The sequence below is a fragment of the Sarcophilus harrisii genome, chromosome 1, assembly GCF_902635505.1.
Source record: "Sarcophilus harrisii chromosome 1, mSarHar1.11, whole genome shotgun sequence".
NCBI lineage: Eukaryota > Metazoa > Chordata > Mammalia > Dasyuromorphia > Dasyuridae > Sarcophilus > Sarcophilus harrisii.
The window spans coordinates 22126117-22148552 of NC_045426.1; the positions used below are offsets into that span (position 1 = coordinate 22126117).

The 22436-nt window shown below is 36.6% G+C and overlaps 2 long non-coding RNA genes across 2 annotated transcripts in view; both read right to left on the minus strand.

Annotated features, from left to right (window-relative positions):
- Window positions 1-7841, minus strand: part of LOC116419686 — a 98735-nt gene extending 90894 nt beyond the window's left edge. Inside the window, exons 1-2 of the long non-coding RNA XR_004230002.1 lie at window positions 7480-7841; window positions 2173-2240 (exon numbers count right to left, since the gene is read on the minus strand). This is a non-coding gene — a long non-coding RNA (uncharacterized LOC116419686). The remainder of the gene's footprint in view (window positions 1-2172; window positions 2241-7479) is intronic.
- The window catches only part of LOC116419593, a 362614-nt gene that overhangs the window by 118062 nt on the left and 222116 nt on the right, over window positions 1-22436 (minus strand). The gene's annotated exons all lie outside the window — the stretch shown is intronic.

Sequence of the window (22436 nt, forward strand, 5' to 3'; positions counted from 1 at the left end):
TGTACATCATTTCATCTGAAACCCACAACAATATCAATAGGTAGGTGCTATTATTATCACCCCTATTTTATTGAGAAGGCTACAGGGTTCAGAGACATGAAGTAATTTGTTCATAGTCACACAGCTAATATGACTCCAAGCCTATTGTTCTATTATGACACAAATTTAGGTAGAAATTTCATGTTTTTAAATTGCTTTTTTAAAAAATAATAATTGTGTGAGAGATTCCCCCCCCCACACACACACACACTCTTTTGTTAAGGGAAGATATCTGGATGTTTGCTATCTATAGTGTATGGAGTGCCCAGTGAGGAAACTTTTTCAACTAATGGAGTTCTGAAATTTAGAATCTATCAGAGCAACCTGGGATACTGAGAGGAATCCCAAGAACAGCTGGTGGTTAAACATTTATCATGACACTTCTGCCTTCCTCCAAAACTAGTTTGTATTTAACTATTTTGCAATATTTATATTATTAACTCTGTATTTAAACTCTCTATATTTTTATGTGTACTTGTCTCATCAAATAAAATATAAACGCCGCGTATGTATGGATTGCTATAATCTTTGTTCTTGTAGCCCCAGCGCCATCATAGGCATTTTTTGAAAGATGATGATTGAGTTTCCTTCCATTCATTTCTGAGCATCAGGACATAGTGGAAAAAAACACTGGTTCTAGAATCAAAGACTGGGGATTTGTGAGGAGCAATTCACTTCTCTGTGATGTTGAGCAATTCACTCATTCTCACTAGTCCTCAGTTTTTTCACATGTAAAACGGGGACATTGGATTAGATTCTCATCTGTAAAATGGGGACATTGAATTAGATAGTCCCTGAGGTTCCTTTCAGCTTCAGCTCCTTTCAGCTTCAGTTCCATGATCCAATGAACACTGTATTGTTTAGTGTCTGCCTAGGGTTATGTGTATTGATAGATTTTAATCAATAGAACTAATTTTTAAAAAGCAGATTGCTTTGGGGCATAAAACCGAGGACTCCACTTCAAAAGATAATTTTTTCAGTGGGTGTTGCTAACTCTCCAAATATCTGGATAGCTCCACCACAGGTATCTCGTTTAAAGAGGAATACCAGTTCAAACAAGAAGGGAAAATTAAACCCAAAAGAAGCCCCAATCTTACCCTAATATCTCAGTGGAAGAGAGAGAATAGAGTACACCCACAGAGGACTGAGATCAAGCACTTAATCCTCCCATAGTTTGAGAGTTATCACTGTATGGACAAACATCTAGAAATTCAGAATCTCAGCATGTGTATAAGAACTATTAAACTAATGATTAAACTTGCATAACAATGCACCAAGTAAATCAAGAGAGGTAATTATTTTCCCCGCCAAACAAACTCTGGGATGGCATATATGTAGTGTGGTGACTAGCTGCCTTTTGCTTTGGTTTACACTTTTCAAAGTCATTACTAAAATGTTTATTGTCCCTATTTGTAAAGAGTTGCTATGTATATAATGAGTTTCCCATATTCCTTAGTAAACATGTATTATTGCTGTATTTGCATATACAGGGATTATTAAACGTGAGTTATATATTTGGTTGCTTATGTACTCTATAATTGTGTGTATACAGTAATTGAAAGAAGAAAATTTGATTTTGGATTGATTTACTGTAAATTATGTTGATTACATTAAAAAATTGTCTTGGGGGGATAGAGTATATGCTATTTGTTCAGTCCATTCCTACCTTGAATTTTTCATTGTCAGAAGAGTAAATGTTCATAAGGTAGAAGGGAGGGGGAAGAGGGTGATGTAAAAAACTACCCTTTTGGTAAAATGGATAGTTGGAAGCTGAAAGGGGCATAAAAACAGCATTTGTGTACAGAAAACTCATCAAATTGACTTAAAAAGAGCAGCCTTTCATATGCTCGTTGGAGAGATAAAATATTGAAAAGAGATACAAGACTATTCTGAGGATCAGAAAACTGACCTAGAGATGAATCTGAGAATGCCCTATTTAAAGGGCCTCAGCAAAGATCTAAGTAACGATATATGTGGAACATGGTGGCTCATCAGCACATTTGTACAGTAATGCTTCTAGAATTTAAAGATCATAACTGAGGAATTATATAATTGTTTGGATACTATGAGAAAATGATATAAGGGTTCATTTCACATCATTAATCATTAAGCAAGTATTTGCTAAATACTTACATGTACCAGAAACCAAGTTAAGGTCTTAGGGATCCAAAAATAGTCCCAGTCCTTGAGAAGCTTCCATTCTAAAGAGGAGACAATACATATTTTGAGATGAATTATTGCTCACAAAGAAGCACCGATATGAGGCACTTCAAGTTTGAGAAGAATCTTTCAGAAAAGATAAATAGAAGAAAAAGCAAGGGATTAAGGTGAGCAAAAGAAGCATCATCAGAAACTGGGGACAAAAGACCTAGAAAGCAAAGAGAGAAGATGCTTCCAGCTGACATCACTGATTGATGACAAGCAGGTGTTTCAGCTGCTATACTAGGAGCCTGCTGATTGGAAAAGCAGTCTTTATTTAAGACTTGGTTGGAAAAGGGGAGGTCAGCTGAGAGTTATTCTTCTATATTTTCTTTAAGAAACCTGAAAATTAATGTATGCAGGGTTTTTTGAGCTTGCTACTATCTGGAATTAACTATATATAGCGTACAAGAAAACTCTTAGGGATTCCTGGATGCTCTCTACTGTCATTGTTGGTTTGATAGAGAGAAATAAAGGGACAAATAAGACTTGGCATCTGTTTATTGTGGCAGCTGTGTGGACAAATGGATAGAGTACTGGCCTTGGAGTTAGGAGGATCTGAGTACAAATTTGACTTTGGACACTTCCTAGCTAGGTAACTCTGAGGAAGTCTTGTCTCAGTTTCCTCATCAGAAAAATGATCTGGAAGAAAAATGACAAACTACTCTTATAGCTTCGCCAAGAAAACCCCAAATGAGATCAACGAGAGTTGGACAAGATTCAACAGATCTGTGTTACTGTCAACTGTACTTCTTGGAGAAGAAGTTGCACATTGCTTTACTTTGCTAGAAATCAAATGGAGAAAGTAGAGTATTTTTGAGTAATAAGTTGTCTGGACTTATCTACATCCCCCAAAAAACACACTCTAAGAGTTTTTCAATTTATCTGCTTGTCATCACTGAACATTTTTCCCCCAAAAGAAAGTAGTACTTGCTTGGCTTTGTATTAAGAGTGGCTGAAAGCTAAAAGCACTTCTCACCATTTTATTAGATCAAGAGCAGAAAAGGATGGCTTTTCTCCAGTAGAGTAACAAGCAGGAAAAAGAGAAGTTGTTTTGCGTGTGTGAAGATTGTTCCTGAAGGGGCCAGGAACATCAAGGTCTGCAGAATAGAACTGTGAGTGTCCCCATTATACATGTGGATCCTTAATCCTGTTCACTTTTGTTGGATTTCTGGAAGTATATGCTTCCTCTATCCCTAAACACTATTCATTTTAATGGGAAAGTATAATCTAACCATAATGGAAAGCTAAGAAATTTGGATTTTTCCGGCTTTTATCTCTTATAGAGTTAAAATTATAATTATTTTTTCCTTTTTATTATTTGGTACATAATTTCTATTTTAAAAGTAATAATATTGACATATGCGAGGCAGAGACAAAATGGCGCTATGAGCTATTTCTCAGCTCCCTACCATATTTCCTCCATAAATTTAAAAACAAAACAAAACAGATCGAGTTATTGTATGAAAACCAAATTTTAAAAAATCACACTAAGTCATTTCTTCAATCCATGATCAGATAGAAAGGTCTTCAATTACTGGGATGGGATCTAGCAAGGATTATAGCACAAACTATATTAATGTAAGAACTCAATTTGTTTTCATCCGACCTAGATAATGCTAACCATAAAATAAACAAGAAAAAAGTTAGGGAGATAAACAGAATTTTAGAAGACTTAGATATTATAGACTTCTGGAGAATACTGAATGGGAGTAGAAAGGAATATATACATATTGCTCATCTGTATATCTCACCTTCACAAAAATTAGCCATGTACTAAAGAATAAAAACCTCACAAAGACAGAAAAGAAGAAATGTTAAATACATATTTTTTCTGACCACAATGCAATAAAAATTATATTTAATGAAGAGCCTCTAGAGCACAGATTAAAAATTAGTTGGAAACCAAATAACAACCTCAAAGAATGGGCAAGTCAAAAAAAATCATAGAAACAACCAATAACTTCATTAAAGATGATTCCAAATTGTGTAACACGGCTAAAGTAGAAGTTAAGGAGAAAATTTGTATCTCTAGATATATCCAAAAAAGAGAGAATAAACAAATCATTGAATTTAGCATGCAACTGAAAAACAACTAGAAAAACATCAATTAAACACCAACATAGGAATATTATAAACATCAAAGAAGAGATTAAGAAAATTGAAAGTAGTCATTGAACACAGTAGAGGCTGTTTTTAAAAAGAATCCAATAAAATAGATAAACCACTTATAATTTTTTTTTTATTTTTTAAAGAAGATAACCAAGTTAACAGCATCAAAAAAGATAAAATCATAGCTAATGAAAAAGAAAAAAAAGCAATTGTTAGGATCTGTTTTGCCCAACTGAATGAGAATAAAACTGGGGACTTAAATGAAATGGAAAGATATTTACAAACATATAAATTGCCCAGATTATCAGAAAAGAAAATCAGAAAAAGAAAAAAAAATTGAGAATGCCCTATTTAAAGGGCCTCAGCAAAGATCTAGATATTTACTCAAATACCCCTATCTCAACAAATAAACAAAAAAGAACTCCCTAAGGATAAAAAATTTCAGGATCAAGTAGATTTAAAAATAAATTTTCCCAAACATTTAAAAAATAAGTAATTTCAATATGACATAAATTGTTTGGGGGAAAATATAAAGAAAGATTCCATCCAAATTCCTTCTACAATATGAATATAATAATAATGCCCAAATCATATGTAAACCAATTTCTCTAAGAAATATTTATGCAAAAATTTCAAATAAAATACTAGAAAGGGGATTACAATGTATCATATGATCAGGCTGCACTTATGCCAGGATTACAGGGTTGGTTCAATATTAAGAAAACTATAAGCACAATTTGTGTGTGTGTGTGTGTGTGTGTGTGTGTGTGTAAAACAAAAACACGAAAAATCCCATTATTTCAATAGGTTTTAGGAAGAAAAAATGGATAATTTTAATTACATAAAAGTATTTTTCCCCAAAACAAAACAAATGCAGCTAAAATTAAGAGAAAAGCAAGAAACTGGAAAGGGGATTCTTTGTGGCAAGTTTTTTTTGCTTGTTTTTATTTTCTTCTGAAGATTTCATTTCAAAAATATATGGGGAACCAAGTCCAATCTAAAAGAGTCATTTCTCAACTGACAAATGGTCAAAGGATATGACTAGGCAGTCTTCAGAGAATGAACTCAAAGCTATTGATAGCCATTTGCAAAAAGTTCTCTTAATCATTAACAATTTGACAAATAAAAATCATAATTCTGAGGTATGACAGCACACCCATCACAATGGCTAAGATGGAAAAAAATGAAAAATGATAAATGCTAGAAGGGATATAAAAAACAGGTGCAATAGTGAACTAGTTCAACCATTTTGGAAAGCACTTTGGAACTATCCAAAAAGCTACTGAACTGTCCTTAGTCTCAAAATGTCACCACTAGTTTATCTCAGAGACCAAAGAAAGAGAAAAAGAATACTTACTTATAAAAGCAGTTCTGTTAGTGGTAATAAAAAATTGGAAATTAAGTAGTTACCCATATATTAGAGAATGGATGAATAAATTAAGGCATAAAATATGACAAAGTGTTTTTATAAGAAATGATGAGAATTGTTTCAGAAAAACCCTTGGAAGAGCCTGAATGAACTAATGCAAAACAAAGCAAGAAGAACCAGGAGAACAATATACTCGATAATACTGCTATTAACTAATCAATCCAGTGAACCCCCACAATTCTAAAAGACTCGTGATAAAATATGCTATCCAGAATACAGATTGAAGCACATTTTTTTCCTTTTTCTTGCTTTTTAAAAAACATGGCTAGTACAGAAATTTATTTTGCATGACTATTTGTGTTTATAAAAAGTATTATTTTTCTTGCTTTCATTATGGGTAGAAGAAAAGGGAGAAGAGGGAGAAAATTTGAACCTGAAAAAGAAAAGAAAAAAGTTTCTGTGTTTAAAAAAATAAAAAAAAAAACAGCTGTAAAGAAATGGAAGGAAAATAATAAGAAAAGGGGATAGAGGAAAACACAATTATCAAAAATACTGTGGCTTTCAATAGAATGAAGTTATCCATAAAACAGAAAATTATAACAGAATGGATAAAAAAATGGATTCTAACAATATACTGTTTACAAGGAAGGTACTTGAATAATAAAGATTCATAGAGAGTCAAAAATAAGGGTTTGGCACAAAAGTGATTATGTATCAGCTGAAAAAAGTCATGAGTTACAATTACAATTTCAGAAAAGGCAACAGTAAAAATAATTTTTAAAAAGATAAACAACAAAATGAAATTTTCCTTAAAGGTGTGATAGACGATGAATTAGTATCCACACTGAACTTATATGCACCAAATGGCATAGCATTTAAATACCTTTGGGGCTGGATGCAAATGATATTTTAGGGCAAGTATCAATCAAACCTAACATTTTGTTGGGGTGCAGGACGGGGAAGAATCCAGGATGACTCTTAAGTTATAAGTCTAGGCCACCAGGAATTAAGAATGCTGGAAGGAGAAGAGGCTTGAAGGAAGAGAAGATGACTATTAAACACATCTCTGTGGCACAATTTATTAATAGATTTAGCTATTAACCAAAATGTTAATGTTTTAAACATAACTAGGGATGGTTTTCTTTTGCTTAAAATTTTCCTTGTTTTAAAAGGTAGTATTTAATAGCAGAATGAATATTGTACTTGGAATCAGTAAAACATGGGTGCAAATCCCATTTTAGACTCAACTTTCTGTGCTTCAGTTTCTTACTCTGTAAAATGAGGCAGTCAGCCTCAATGGCTTTTAAAGTATCTTCTAATTCTATAATCCTATGTTGAGTGAGTGGTACCCATAGAGCATCCAGGTAAAGATGACCAGCAAGTTTTGAGAGATAAAGACTGAAGCCTGTGATTATGATTGGTCGAATTATCTTTAAAGGCATTTATGTAAAGAAAATCATCAGACTAATTGGAACAAATGACTTAACCACAGCTAAGTACGGAGAGAGAAGAGAAGATAATCCAGGACAGAGCTTTATATGACATACACCCACACTTGGGAGCCAGGAGATATATTATCATCCCAAAAAGGAGGCTGAGAAGTAATACAGAGATAACTAGGAGGAAATCCAAAGTGTATGGTGCGATCACCTATACCAAAGGTAGAGAAAGACTGGCAGCAATGGTCAATAGTATTACAAACTGGAAGAAAGAAAAAGAAGTGTATAGGGGGTAAGAGAGGGGGTGTATTGAAAAAATACCTTTCAATTTTGTGCAGTTAAGAAATCATTGGTAACCTTGGAGACAACAGTTTCAATAGAATGGAGGAATTGGAAGCCAGAATGCAATGGGCTGAAGTGTGAGTGGGTGGTGAGAAAATGGAGGCAAGGAGAGAAGACTCTTTCCAGAAGTTTGGAATATAAGGAAAGGATGGTATAGAATAAGAGGTTAAGAAGGAAAGCTGGATCAGGTTGGAGGGGAGGAATTGGACATGTTGTTAGGCAGCAAAGAATACCAACAGAGACTCTGAAATGAGTGAAAGGAAAATAGTCAGTTCCCATTCCCCACTTTCCCCAAGAGAAGATAGGAAGGGATTTGATTTTTTTAAAAGCTTTTTATTTTTCAAAACATGTGCATGAACAATTCTTCAATATTAGCCCTTGAAAAACATTGTGTTCCAATTCCCACCCCCTTTCCCTCACGCTCTCCCCTAGATGACAAGTAGTTCAATATATATTAAATATGGTAGAAATATATGTTAAATCTAATGTATGTATACATATTTATACAATTATTATGCTGCACAAGAAAAATCACATCAAACCAGTAAAAAAAAGTAAAATAAAATGCAAGCAAGCAACAACAGAGAGAGTGAAAATGCAATGTTGTGAACCACACTCACTTCCCACAGTCCTCTCTCTCTGGTTGAAGAAGGCTCTTTTCATCACAAGATTATTGGAACTGGTCTGAATCATCTCATTGTTGAAGAGAGCCTCATAGAGATGGGATTTTATTTAACAAGAGAGAAGAACAATAATGGTAGGGAAAGAATGGAAAGATGGTGAGATTAAGGAACACAGCAATTCAGTTAGTGATGCCTTTCATGTATGGTTAGTGACTGAGGTCCTTTCTAACTCACCCATTGTGTGATTCTACAAGTTCAAGGGTATGAAGGAGGGCAGCCTCATCTCTTAAAAGGGTAACCATGCAGGTTACCATGCAGGAAGATGGAAAGGTATTGAGAAGACATCTGGGATGAAGGGGTGTTAAACATCATAGCATCAGGGACTTTTTTCTTCCTCTTTTTGATTCTTTGTTATATAAGATGGCTTTTTGAGAATGAGAGAGATATAATGGGAAATACTGGTAATCTATTAAAAATGCAAATAAATGAAATCAAAGCAACAGTCCCAAAGAGCAAAAATAATGAAATGTAACTATCCAAGGTCAAAAGCTCCGTGTGGGCAGAGATTACTTTTTCTTTCATCTTTGATTTCCCACATAACATACTTTACAAATAGCAACTGCTAAACAAATGCTTACTGCATTGGACTGGATTGGACTGAGTTGGACTGGTGAAACTTCAAGATTTAGTAATATAAGGCTAAAAGTTTTGTCAGAAAGAAGAGGAAAGGAATTTTCTCCTTTCAAATTGTCTTTAAATCGTATAGATTAGAGGGAAAGGAGAGGGGAGACTGACAGCTATGGATCAGAGAAAGTATCAATCAATCAACAAAATTAAGCACCTATTATGTGTCAGGCACTGGAGATATATAGACAAAAAGAAAATACGTCTTGCCTTGAAAGAACTTTTTTGTTGTAAAAAAAAAAATAACACATATCCATTTAATTATAGAAAAATATAGTATATAAAATAAAGAGAAATAATATGGTATAGGGCAAGGAAGAAATTAGCAGCCAAGAATAAACAAGTACCGAGTCATGAGACAAATTTTTTGATGTTCATTTCATTTCACAAATTCAACAAGCATTTATTAAACACATAATGTATACAAAGCAGTGGTGCTGGCCCATGGAAATACAAAGACAATAGAGAAACCATTCTCACCTCCAAGGAGACTAAATACTATTGGGAAGAACATTCTACACTTTGTTTCTGGTAAGTACAGCTATTCATTTCTTTGTTCCTTGATGGAGGAAGGAAAAGGGAGGGGAGGGGGAAAGGGGAGAGGAGGAGTTCTTGTGGAGGGTACAGAGCAGAGCAAAGTCATGCTGCCATAGATGAGAATCTCAGAATCCACCTTAATCAAGAAAGATGGATGTTTGCAGCATTCACTGTTCTCAGAAAAAGAATCTTTGAAAGAATTGGAAAAAAGCCTCTTTTCTCCCATCTTGAAGCCTGCTGAAGGATATTTGTAAGGAAGATCTCTAAAAGATGATGTTCATAGATAACACGCTTTCCCCATGTCACAACGACTCATGGACAAAATGGTCCCTGGAAGTCTGACTTGGTGGTCAGCTGTCAGAGCAAAATTTAATTTACCTGTAACAATAGACAAGGGATGTCAGAAGAACTGCTTGATAAAGAATCCAAAGTCTCCCTAAATGACACCCGCTGGAAGTTGCATTCACAATAACAGCCAAAGGCAGCCAGCCTCCGGTTTCTAAAGCCGATACAATAGATGAATTAAGAAAACTTTCACAAGACTCCTTTAAAAAAATAAAATTCTACCCAATTTCCTAGCTCTCACTGGTTGATCTTGCCATACATTAAGTCAGGACTTCATCAGGATTGCCACCAGAAGGGATCAGAATGACTAAGCCTCACTAGGAGCTTATGGTCATGGCTTTGTCATTTACAGAATCCCTAAAGGTGCTCCATCATTAGAAAATCTCTTCTATCCTTTTGGATTACACTTGATCTCCTTTTTATCTAATTAATTACATTTCAGGAACCAACAAGTAATTACATCTAAGCATTCTTAGGCATGGCTCCAAAAACATTAGAAGGTGCTTGGGTTTGCTTGAATTCTATTTTTTTGAAGGACAACCACATCTCCTAGAACTAGGGATAGCTGAGGGATTCATGCTTTTGTGGGAAACTCTAGCACCCTATAAAAGAGAATTAAGACAAATCACTAAAATCAGAAATCAAGGAAAGGGCTTCATTCAATTACAATATTGAAAGGGAGTTCAGAGGCCAGCCAGTCCAATCTTAAACCTGAACAAGATCCCTTCCTGAAAACTCCACGAATAAGTAGTCCCTGCTAGTAATGGTGCCCTCTACTAGTAGTGGTAACCTATGCTGGAAAACAGCAAGCATTAGGGAAAATAGAATCTGATTTACTCTTAGCTTGATGACCAATGAATTATGGGTTTGAAAGGAAATGAGGATATTTCCCAAAAGGATCACACACACACACAAAAAAAAAAAAATAGATAAGTCTAACTATATAAACATGTATAGCATATATGTACATGTACATATATATATATATATATATATATATATATATGTACTGGATCTATATAATTATACATCTAGCCAACTGAGATAGAATACAATGAGACAGGTGAGTAATAAAATGACCAAGGTGTGATATTGGCTGATGTGGTTAAGATCAATATGGGTTTTTCAGAATGAATGGACAAATTGGGGGTGGGAGGGGGGAAGAAAGAACTAAGGGCTTTTAAAAACCATTTACCAAGCTGTTCAGAGGCATGCCTATTTTGATGACTCTCCTTCAGGCCTTTGTGAACATCTGTGTACAGGCTGCTTCTAAACAAAGGGAAGCAGGGTATAAACATTTCTCAGGCCCAAAGGGGATAGGTTTTTCATAAAAGATGGAAATGCATTTAAGGACCCACTGAAAGCTCGTAAGCCACCTGATTTCCTAGGCAGTATCTCTCATCACATTAACCATAATGTAACTAAGGATGTTGTGGGTGTAATAAACCCAAAGGAAGAGATGTGGGTGAGAAGGGAGGAGAGATGGAGGAGTGATTAATGGAAATCAGGTGATGGATGGAACAAAGATTTATTTACTTCTTTTTTTTTAATTGTAAGGCGATCTCCCCCAAGTTGAATCAAAGAAACAACAAAAACGAAAGCCTATAATTTAGCAACTTGCCAATACAATAGCATGACGAGAGACATGTCAAAAGAACTGAATATGCTTTTAGTTTTCTGTAGGTGTCCTTACTCACCAAAAAAGTGGAGGAACTCAAGTGCTCCTTCTCCCCAGATCAGGATCAGCTTCTTGGTGTCCAAGAGGTGGAGTGATGGTTGGCCAGATCATGGGCAATCCTAGAGAAGCTTCAAATTGTCAGATTTAGCTGGTGTTTGGTTCCTTTACCTCATTCACTGGCAGCAGCTACTCCAAGGGAGTCTACCAGGTACATACTTTGTATTCTGTCACAAGGGAACCATAGAAGGTACAAGAGGCAGCACTAGATTAGGTAATAATGGGATCTGGATTCAAATCCCATTTCTGATGCTTACTAGCAATGTGACTTGGGTAAATCTGGATCCCGATTTCCTTCTCCAAAAAAAAAAAAAAAAGTTGGACTAGACAGTTTCTGAGATCCCTTTCAGCTGTAGATTTTCACTCTTATGATTCTTGAAACAAAATAAGAAAGAATCCTTTTCTTTAAAGGACTTGCAGTCTACTGGGTTCAAACACTTAAGAGTCAAAATATGGCTCCTCTACACACTTAATCAATTTGATTCAATAAACAGTTATTAAGCACCTACTATGTATCAGGCATTGTGCTAAGTTCTGGGGATACAAAAAGAGGCCTTCAAGACACCAGTTACATGCAGGATAAATAGAAAGTCATTATCAAAGGGAAAGCATTGGAATTAAGAAGGGTGGGGAAAAGCTTCCCTGTAGGAGGTAGAATTTTAATTGGGACTTAAAGAAAGCCAGGGAGGTCAGTTAGCCACAAAGCAAGCAAGCATCCCAGGCTTGGTGGACAGCCTCTCTAGATCTCAATTTTCTTATTTATAAAATGAAAGAAATGGATCAAATGATCTGTAACATCCCTTTCAGCTTTAAACACCAAACTGCTATGAAAAGAGGGTGGAGTATACATCTCAATGGGGTAGAGGTTGTTATTTTCCCCTCTTAGGCTTTTTTTCCCCACAGAGATAACCTAGATACCCAGTTTGGTAATATCGATGATATCCAGTTTCCTGAGTATGACTATCTGATGACTGATTAGAGTGCAGAATGTAGCTTGGGGACCTCTGTCCAATTCCACCGAAATCAGCCCATGGCACAGAAATGTTTCTTCGAATAGGAAATCAGATTTTAGCAAACCTGAGTCTGTATCACATTAAAAGAGCCTCCCATCTCTGGATTCCACCCTCCCCCCCCCCACTATGACCTCTTCTCCTTTTGATGAAATCAGTATCTGGCGTTGCCTGGGCAACTTTAAATGATGAGCTTCTTACTTTAGCGTTAGGTGGGTGCAAATCTGGCAAACAGGAGAGGGGTCAGAGCCTCTCCTCCACATTAGCCAAGATGTGCACAATGCACAGAGCTTCAGATGGGCTCATCGAAGGGAATCGAATGGAAGGAAGGTACCCTGGGCTGCTAGTCTCTGCTCCAGCTCCTTCTGCAGATCAGCCCATTGCAATGACCTGTTTATCTTGGCATCTTTGTGGATTCTGCTCCTAGCAGAATTCTTGACACCTGGAAGGGGCTTAATACTTGTTCGTTGATCAAATGATCCTATTTGAAGACTACAGAGATAGATATATACACACCTGCATTTCTATAGACAAGAACATCATACTGCTGTAATCTGGAAGCAACGATCAAGGGAGAATGAAAGGAAACATTTACCCTGTCCACAAGCAGTGGAGGAGAGAGAGGGAATTAAAAAAAAACAACCAAAAACCAAAAACCACCATGTTGCCCAAAATTCACAAAAGATGCAAATAAATAAAAATAGTTTTCTGTTTTGTTGTATCTCCCTCCTCAACCCCCCCCCACCCCCCAGAGTCTGAGAAACAGAGGGGAGCCAAGGAAATACATGGAAATAAGGTATTATTCTAAAGGAGTTAGATTTGGGAGTCAGCACAGATTGGAGTTTAAATAATCACATCTCTGACCCATCTCCTCTCTGACCCTCAATTTTCTCCCCTGAAAATTGGGTAGGATAACACTCATTCTGCCTCCATCAAAGATTTGTGAGAGAGAGGCACTTTTCCAAATCTTCAAACACCCTAAAAAAGGAGCTATGATGAGTATTACTGTACTCGGCATGAGGGCGAGACACAGCCGACTTTCTGAGTTCCATTTTCTTATCTGTAAAATGGGTGTAATAACACTTAGCCTGAGTACTTCATAGGATTGCCATGAGGGAAGCACTATATTATTTAGACTATGTCCTTCTTGAGAGTGACTGCATTTTTGTTCTTTTTTGTACCCACAGGCTGCAGCTCGGTGCCTGGTATACACAGCAGGTGCTTAATAAATGTTTGTAGAGTGACAGATAACATATGAGCTATCATTTTGATTTGGCATAGCCACCGGGGAGAGTTGTTCTGATAAAATAGGGCACAGAGAACCACTTATAACTCCAGTTCAGCATCTTACAACCCGGGAGACTAAATAATCGGCCTTTGGGAGAAACCCAGAAGCCTGAGAAGTTAAATGAATTCACTAGATTCATGTAGCCAGCATGTGTCATGAGCAGGGCTTGAATCCAGGTCTTCTTGACTACAAATGAAGTTCTCCATCAAACACACACTGACTCTCATTGTACACAGTGGGTCCTTAATAAAATGCCTGTTGAATGGAAGGATTTAGAGGGAAAAGATTTTGGAGAAAAAAAAAAGAAAGAAACTCTCAGTCCCGACTAATCATTGAGAAGGAGGCACCATTTTTCTGGAAACTTAAACAGATCCATATTAATTTTGATTGCCTTGCAGAAAAAATGGTGAATCCAGCCCCGCTGCAGGAGAATTTGAATAACTGCATATATACCTAACCATTTAAGCATGAAGGAGAAGGGAATGACTCATTTTGAATTTCCCCAATCGGACATTCAATGCCAACTCTCTGATGTTTCTCTATGGAGTGAACCTAAGTGTGGAATAATATTCTTCCCAGGGCCCCATGCACAACATGGACCAGTTCTAAAGCAAGGTAGAAGTCTGCCATTAATCAGTGGTGAGGGAGTGGGGTCGGGTCGAGGGAGAGCGGAATTTGGAGGTTATTGAGAAGGGGGATAATTGAGCCTGTCAAATATTCTTCCCTCTACTGTTAAATTCAAAATAACAAAAAAAACCTAAAAATAAATTCTAAGTCACAGCACGTCTGGTATAATCACTTGTCATTTCTAAGTTATTTGGGTTTCTTTCACTCGTGGGAGAAATATACTTTCTCATTTAAACCTCTGATGTAACAAATTCCATCGTCACTTCGCCTCTCATTCTCTTTCAATGGGTCTGCCTTCGGTAAACTACAAATAGCTCAGCTCCATTGAACAACTGATAAACCTTAAAGATATTAAACTGGGGAAGAGAACTCAAAATTCTAAATTAAGACAACCAATGGTCAATCCCCAGGCAGGAGAGAAACTCTTTAGCAATTAAATGAAAAGACAACCATGAGAGTGAAGCTTTTTTATTTCTGTACAGCAGGAAAACTGGACTCTACTAGATTTTGTTGGGAAAAGTTTCATACCGACCTATGCAATTCACAATGGGCATCATTTGGTGCATATCTTTTTGAAAGCCATGGAAAGGGGCTATAATGCAATGGTAGAAAGAGAGTTTTAGAGTCTTGAAGACTTGGACTCAAATCCTGCCTCTGACACAGAATGGTTCTGTGATTCTCAGCAAGTCTGTAGCCACCTAGAGCTCCTAGAACTCTCCCATGACAGAAATAAGTATCAACCTGGATGAGGGGACAACTCTCATTTGGGAGATCCTTGCATCTTAAGTCTAGTCTCTAACCCTCTATGGAGCAGCAGCATGGTGCACTAAAGTGAATGCTAGGCAATCATTCAATAAGCACTTATTAAACTCTTAACCAGGCTCTGTGCTAAGCACTGTTAATAGAAAGACAAAGAATTCTCAAGGAATTTAATGGTCTTGGGATCAAGAAGATTTGAATATCAATTAGGTAGTTATTAGTTGAGAGACCCTGTAGAAAGCATAGACGATTTCTCAGCCTCAGTTTCCTTATTTAGAAAATGGAAATAAAAACACGTACAACATTAACCACATAGGGTGGTATAAGGGTCAAAAGGAAAATCTATGTAATATCTTTACAATCCTAAAATGCAAAAAAAAAAAATCTACCTACATATATATATATACAGAGAGAGAGAGAGAGAGAGAGAGAGAGATGAATGTCCATTCACTGTACATATACATCTTGAATACTTATTGTAGCAGTATACTTTTCAGGGATGTATGTATTGAAAATGAGGTTGAAACATGCATTGCCAGAGCTAGCTCAGTGTTTGGGAGGCTCTGCAGGAAAGTGTTGGAGAGGAGAGAGATTATGCTAATACAGAGTTATTGTGCTGACCTCATTGTTGGATGCCTCTGAAACCTGGTTGGTATACCAGTGCCATGCCATGAAATTGAATCACTTCCATTGGAATTATCTTAGAAGATTCTGAAGATCACCTGGCAGGATAATGTTAAGGACCATGCCTAAGTGAAGGGGCAGGTCAATTCTCCGAGGACCTCCACAGCTGTGAATCAGAACACTTGAAGGAGTTGCAAAACAACCTTTGATGCTGATATTCCTTGTGGATTGGGAATGAAATAAATTGGAGACAAGGGGGAAGAGGAGAGAGGTCAGGGAATGTAACTGCCTCTCAGTCTCCTTGTATCATCATCCTCCTCTCACATGAAGAGATCCATTCTATAGATCTGAGTTAGACCTCCAGCAGCCAGTGGCCGGTGGCTCCCATAATACAACAGGATAAGATACCCAGCACTAAAGTCCTTTCTCCATCTAAATGGTCAAGCATTTAAACTCTACTACAGACAGTACAATTCCATCAGGCTGTCCACATTAGTCAAATGGCAAATGTATATTTGTTGTGATAGGGGAGCCGACATTTTTTTTTGTCCAAAAAAACCTATATTATGGAAAACTCAAACAGGGTAAGCACTCACAAGGTGATTAAAAAAAACAATACAAGTACCCTCTCAAGGTCTTTAGACCTTGAATAGATTGTATGACATGGGCGACATTGCCAAGGACCTCCCAGCATGGTGTGCCCTCATCAGAGAAGGTGCTGTGCTCTTGGAACAAAGCAGAATTGAATTAGCTCAGATGAAATATGAGATGCATAGTTAGAGAACCACCCCAAATGTTCATAGAGACATAAATGTGTTTGAGCTGTAACAGGGCATTCTGAGCTCATATTGGTCTAATAAGCCACAGTCAGACATACTAAATCAATTCTACCATAATGATATCATTTTGGTCTTCTTTGAGAATGAAGGACAACAAACAACCAATGTGTGTGTGTGTGTGTGTGTGTGTGTGTGTGTGTATATATATATATATATATATATATATATATATATATATATGAATGTATGTGTTGTATATATCATTAAATCTATTGAAATACTAATCCAAATATCCTGGATTAGTAAGTCTAATTGCTCTTCCTTATTAATTGATAAATTTATCTTGGGTTCCTCTGATCTCCCCCCCCCCAATTTTACAGGTGAAGAAAATGAGGGATAGTACAAGTGACTTTTTCAAGATCACACTGACAATAAATAGGAGAACCTGGATTTGAGTCCAGGTTTTCCAACTCCAAAAATATCCCTCTTTCTACTGTCTCATGCTGCCTCCCAGTATGACCTGGAACTACCTGCCTGTCAACTAGCCAGATTGAGCCAGAGGGTATCACTTTGCTGTATCATTTAGGATGCACTATTGAAGGGGCAAGGGGGGGGGGCTAACAATGATGAGCCAATCATAGACTCTGAAAGAAAGACCAGTCCAAACAGACCTTTCATATTGAGCTAAGCATGAGCTGCTCCCATAATAAACCAACCTCAACAATCCACTGTTTTTCTTAAAGCAAATTGTTATTTCAGTCATACTTGACCCTTTGTGATTCTATTTGGAGTTTTCGGCAAAGTTAATGGGGAGGTTTGTCATTTCCTTTTCCAGCTCATTTTATGTATGAGGAAACTATGGCAGCAAACAGGGTTAAGTGACAAGCCCAAGATCACAGAGCTAGCATGTGTCTGAAGTCAGATTTGAATTCAGGAAGATGAAGGCTTAGCATTCAATTCACCTACCCCCAAAGCAAAATAAATTGAGAGAGAAACACCACCAATTATAAAACCACATTTAAATTTGAAAAATGTCAGACCTGGGTGAGAGTAGGGTGGGCTGGAAATATTTGACCATTATTTGTAATACCATTGTGACAGCATGGTATTATAGAACATGGGTTCTTAATGTGAGGTCCATGAATTTGTCTACAAACATAAATATCCATATATGTTAATGGGCTGGAAGTTGTTCTTCATTCCTGAAAAGGACCAAAATGACATCACTATGTTAAAGCTGAGTTGAAGTGGGTCCAATTTTGTTTGATTAGACCAATATGAGCTCAGAATGAGATAAGAAGTCAGACACAAATAGTCCTTGTAAACATTTGGGATGGTTTCTCTAACTTCACACATCTCATGCTTCTTCTGGGCTAATTCATATCTGCTGTGTATGTGTTTATATGTGCACATCTGTATATGCATTTTCTTCATTGTGCAGCAACGTAAGATTTTTTGATCTTACGTGTTTTATTTTATGCATTTTTTTTTCAGTAGGGGTTTACTAGACACTCAAAAGGATCAATGATATGAAAAAAAAGTTTAAGAACAACTCCAGGTATAAAGGGGAAAAGATAAGACTTGAATCCAAGATCTGGATCCAAATTCTGCTTCTGAAACTTATGAGCTCTATGAAGATGGATATCAGTGAGGGAGTAATCATTTCCTCTCTGTGAATGTCACATAGTTTCCTACAATTTATCTACCAAGTACAGGGTTATTTATTTTTTTCCACTCATGACCCCTTTTCACTCAAAAGATATTTATGTGAACCCCAGACTTACAGGTATATAAAATAGGTATACAAAGCAAACATTTATTGATAATAAATCATAATTCCACAACCCCCATTCAGTTACAAGACCCCCATATTGGGTCACTAACCACAGTTTAAGAAGCTAGAGAGCAGTGTGGAACTATACCCAAAAAGCTAGAAAACTGTGCATACTTTTTGATCCAGCTGTCTCTCTACTAGTTCTATATCCCAAAGAGATCATAAAGGAGAGAAAAGAACCCACATATGCAAAAAGGTAACCATCCTTTTGTAGTGGCAAGGAAGTGGAGACTGAGCAAATGCCCATCAACTGGAGGATGGCTGAATAAAGTATGGAATATAAATGTTATGGAATATTACTGTTTTATAGGAAATGATCAGAAGGATGATTTCAGAAAGGTTTGGACAGATTTACATGAACTGAGGCTAAGTGAAGTGAGCAGAACCAAAAGAACATTATACACAGCAACAAGAAGATTATGTGATGATCTATTGTGATAGACTTTGCTCTTTTCAACAATGGAACCCATTTCCAATAGATTCATGATGGAGAAAGACATCTGCATCCAGAAAGAGGCCTGAATGTAGATCACAGTATAGTATATCCACTATTTTTGTTGTTTGCTTGCTTGTTTTTCTTTTTTGTTCCTTTTGATTTGATTTTTCTTGCACAGCATGATAAATGCAGAAATATTGTAGAAGAATTGCACATGTTTAATCTATATTGGATTACTTGCTTCTGGGGGACTGGAGAGAGGGAGGAGAGAAATATGGAACACAAGGTTTTGCAAGGGTGAACACTGAAAATGATCTTTGCGTGCATTTTGAAAAATAAAAAGCTATCATAAAAATAAAATAACTCTAGACAATAAAAAAGTAGCTGGGTCAGCAAATAGAATGTGATTGGTTACAATGACCCTTTAGATCTCTCCCAGCTTTTAGTTTATGATTCATAAGAAGGGCAGGAGAGCCCCACATTGACAAAATCCCAGGTCCTTCTTTATATTCACATAGTTGGTCCAATAGGATAACAAGATGCCTTACCAACTGACAGACAAGTGGTTTAATGTGCCACCACGTACAAGAACATTAACTACTTTCTAATCATCATTTAATGAGTGTCCCTGGCAGAAGGGACTACATTGTGCATCCTGTGTGTTTGTGGCAGACTTAAGAAAATACTAGTTCTCATCCATGCTTGACCATTTTCATGCAGAAGTGATGTTTCACTCCAGCATTTAACATTAGTCCAGAGTCAGCTGCAGTGAGCCTCTTTTATTCTTTCTCATAACTATCTGAGAGAAGTTGTCATGTCTTATTCTTCTGAAGGCAGACTAAACTGTCACTAGTGCAAAGAAACACCTAAGATAACATCTTTATTTATCCATTTAGTTTTCATCATGGAAAGAAAAGTCAATCAGGAACAGCAAAAACAATGGAACAAATGCATATTTTAATGGACTGTCTGAGAAAAAAATGAAATCCTGAAGATGCCCCCTGGCTTTTTAAAGATATTTATATATTTTTTTTATTTTTTTTTACAAAGAACAATATAGGTAAAGTACCCTACACAAAGCAAGAACTCAAAATTCTGGTGGGAGCAGCAGTAACTGATAATGAAGATGTGGGGAAAGAAGAAGAATTCTGAGTCAAAGGCAAATGTAAATCACTTAAGGGTAGGGACAATTTTGTCTTTTTCATTTTTATTATACTTATATATGACTTTGTTGGGCAACTAACTAATAAAGGGGAAGAGAAGGAAGGGGAAGAGAGAAGAGGAAAAGAGAGAGACATGGAGGAGAGAAGAAAAAAATGTAAGTAGACGACAGTCCAAAAGGATAATGTTCCAGGAAAGGGGGAGCAAAAGAAAAGTATTGACCATGGGAAAGAGGGCAAGCCAGTTTCCCTTTGTGGGCATCTGTCCTAACCCAGAAAATGAGGTTCATAGGATTTTCAATATATTGTTATCAGATGTTATTGAATCCACTTCCCCATTTCAAAGAAGAACTAGAAAACTGATGACCAGGAGATTCAATGATATCCTGGAGATCACACAGGTAGAGTTAGATGGAATATTTTCAGAATTTGTTTTTTTTCCCCAAACTCCAGCTGTATGAGCCTTTTTACATAAGCTATTTTAACTGGAATACAGAGAGGGAATGACCTAAAATCAATCTGGAAACATGAGGTGAGGGCAGACTATCCATGTTTTCAATGATCAAGCAGAAAAGCATTCAGTGTAACCTAGAGGTAATGGGGACTTTTGAAGCTTGATGATCAGAAAAGTGACATGGTGAGAATTTTCACTTGCAATGTAATGACCACTAATATTTATAACAAGGGCAACTAGGTGGCACAGAGGTTAGAGTTCAGGAAGACCTGAGTTCAAATATGGCCTCAGACGCTGTGACCCTGGGCAAGTCACTTAACCCTGTTTGCCTTAGTTTCCTCCTCTGTAAAATGAACTGGAGAAAGAAATGGGAAACTATTCTAGTATCCTTGTTAAGAAAACCCACAAAAGAGTCACAAAGAGTCAGATAGAATTAAAAACCAATTTAAAAAACTTACATAGTTTGTAAGAGGACACCTAGTAGATTGAATAGAAAGCCAGTTTTGGATTTAGGAAGACCTGGAGTTACTTTTAATCTCTCTGAGCCTCAGTTGCTCCCACTAAAAATGTATATAATCCTGTCATATCTAATGGATAGGTTTGCTATAAGGCTCAAATAAGATAATATATGTGATGTACTTTAAATAGATGGTCTGAATTTCTGATTTTATCTTATCCCACTAAACAATTCTTAGATTGAAATCTTTTATATATTTCTAACATTTAATTGCCCAGAGAACTGAGGTTGGATGGTATAACCAAGGGAACCCAGCTGATTTCTATTAGTTCAGAACTTGAACTCAGGTGCTCCTAATTTGGAGTCAGCCTTCTGTCCACTATATATATCCCCAGCTCTGGACTTCACCATATGAATCAGCTGCCTTCTCACCCTGGAACATCCCCCTGAGCCCTCTTTTCCCACTGGTGAGTTCTTTGTTAATTTGTCTCCTTTGTTAATTTTTTTTCTTCTTCTAGATCAATTTGGTGATACTTTCAACCAGTCTGGTCACTGCAATCATATCCCTTTTGTGTATTGTATTTCTTCATTAGGATGTAAGTTCCTTGAGGTCAGGGATCACCTTCTTTTTGCTTGTATTCATATTTCCAAAACTTAGCAAAATATCTGGCCCAAGGAAAGCATTTAATCAGTTGCCTCTCTACATTCTGCCTTTCACACAAATTTTAAAACTATATATATATATATAATCTGTCATTAGGATCCATCACAAGTACAAAACAAAAAAGCTTTTCTTTCCCTCTTCCTCTCCTATTCTCTACTCCCATACAAAGCCACAGGGATTTCTAGACTCTTTGTATAGCTCTTATTTTCTAAAAAGGCAGTTGGCCAGTATCTACTTTTATGGAAATTCCAAAACCTAATTTATTTCATGGATTACACTATCCAACGTTGATCCTGTTCTTTCTTAAGCAATGGAAGTTGCAGGCAAATGATATTGATTTATCATGTTTAACCACACAAGACATCTGTATCACTATCTATAGAACAAAACCTATTAAATGATTTAAGTGATCACATTATAGAAGGTAAAATGGGGAACACTTCACAGATCATGATCAAATATAATTATTAAGGTAGTACCTAAGAGGTACCAACATTGCATCATCCATTAGGCAGGCTGCAAAATGTAACTTGATAAGATTTCTGGTTTCACCCAAAACATTTCAGGTCTTAGCTTAACCTTATTGGGTATATAAAATTCTCACCACAGCTAGAGTATTTTGTTCAACTCTGAACACCATACTTTATTTAAGAAGGACATTGATAAGCTAGAGGGCATCTAAGGGAAGATAGGAAAGAAGGTGATTTTAAGTCCATGCCATAAGAGAGCAGTAAAGAGTAAGAGAGAAGTAAATGGACTGTTTTACCAGGAAAAGACTCAAGTCTTACGCGACTCCTTTGTCCACATTTCTAAAGAGCTTGCATATGAAAAGGGGAGATTTTCCCTGCTTGGCCCCAAAAGTCAGGACCAGGAAGTTGCCAAGAAGCAGAATTAGTCTTGATGTCACTCGAGCTCCTCAG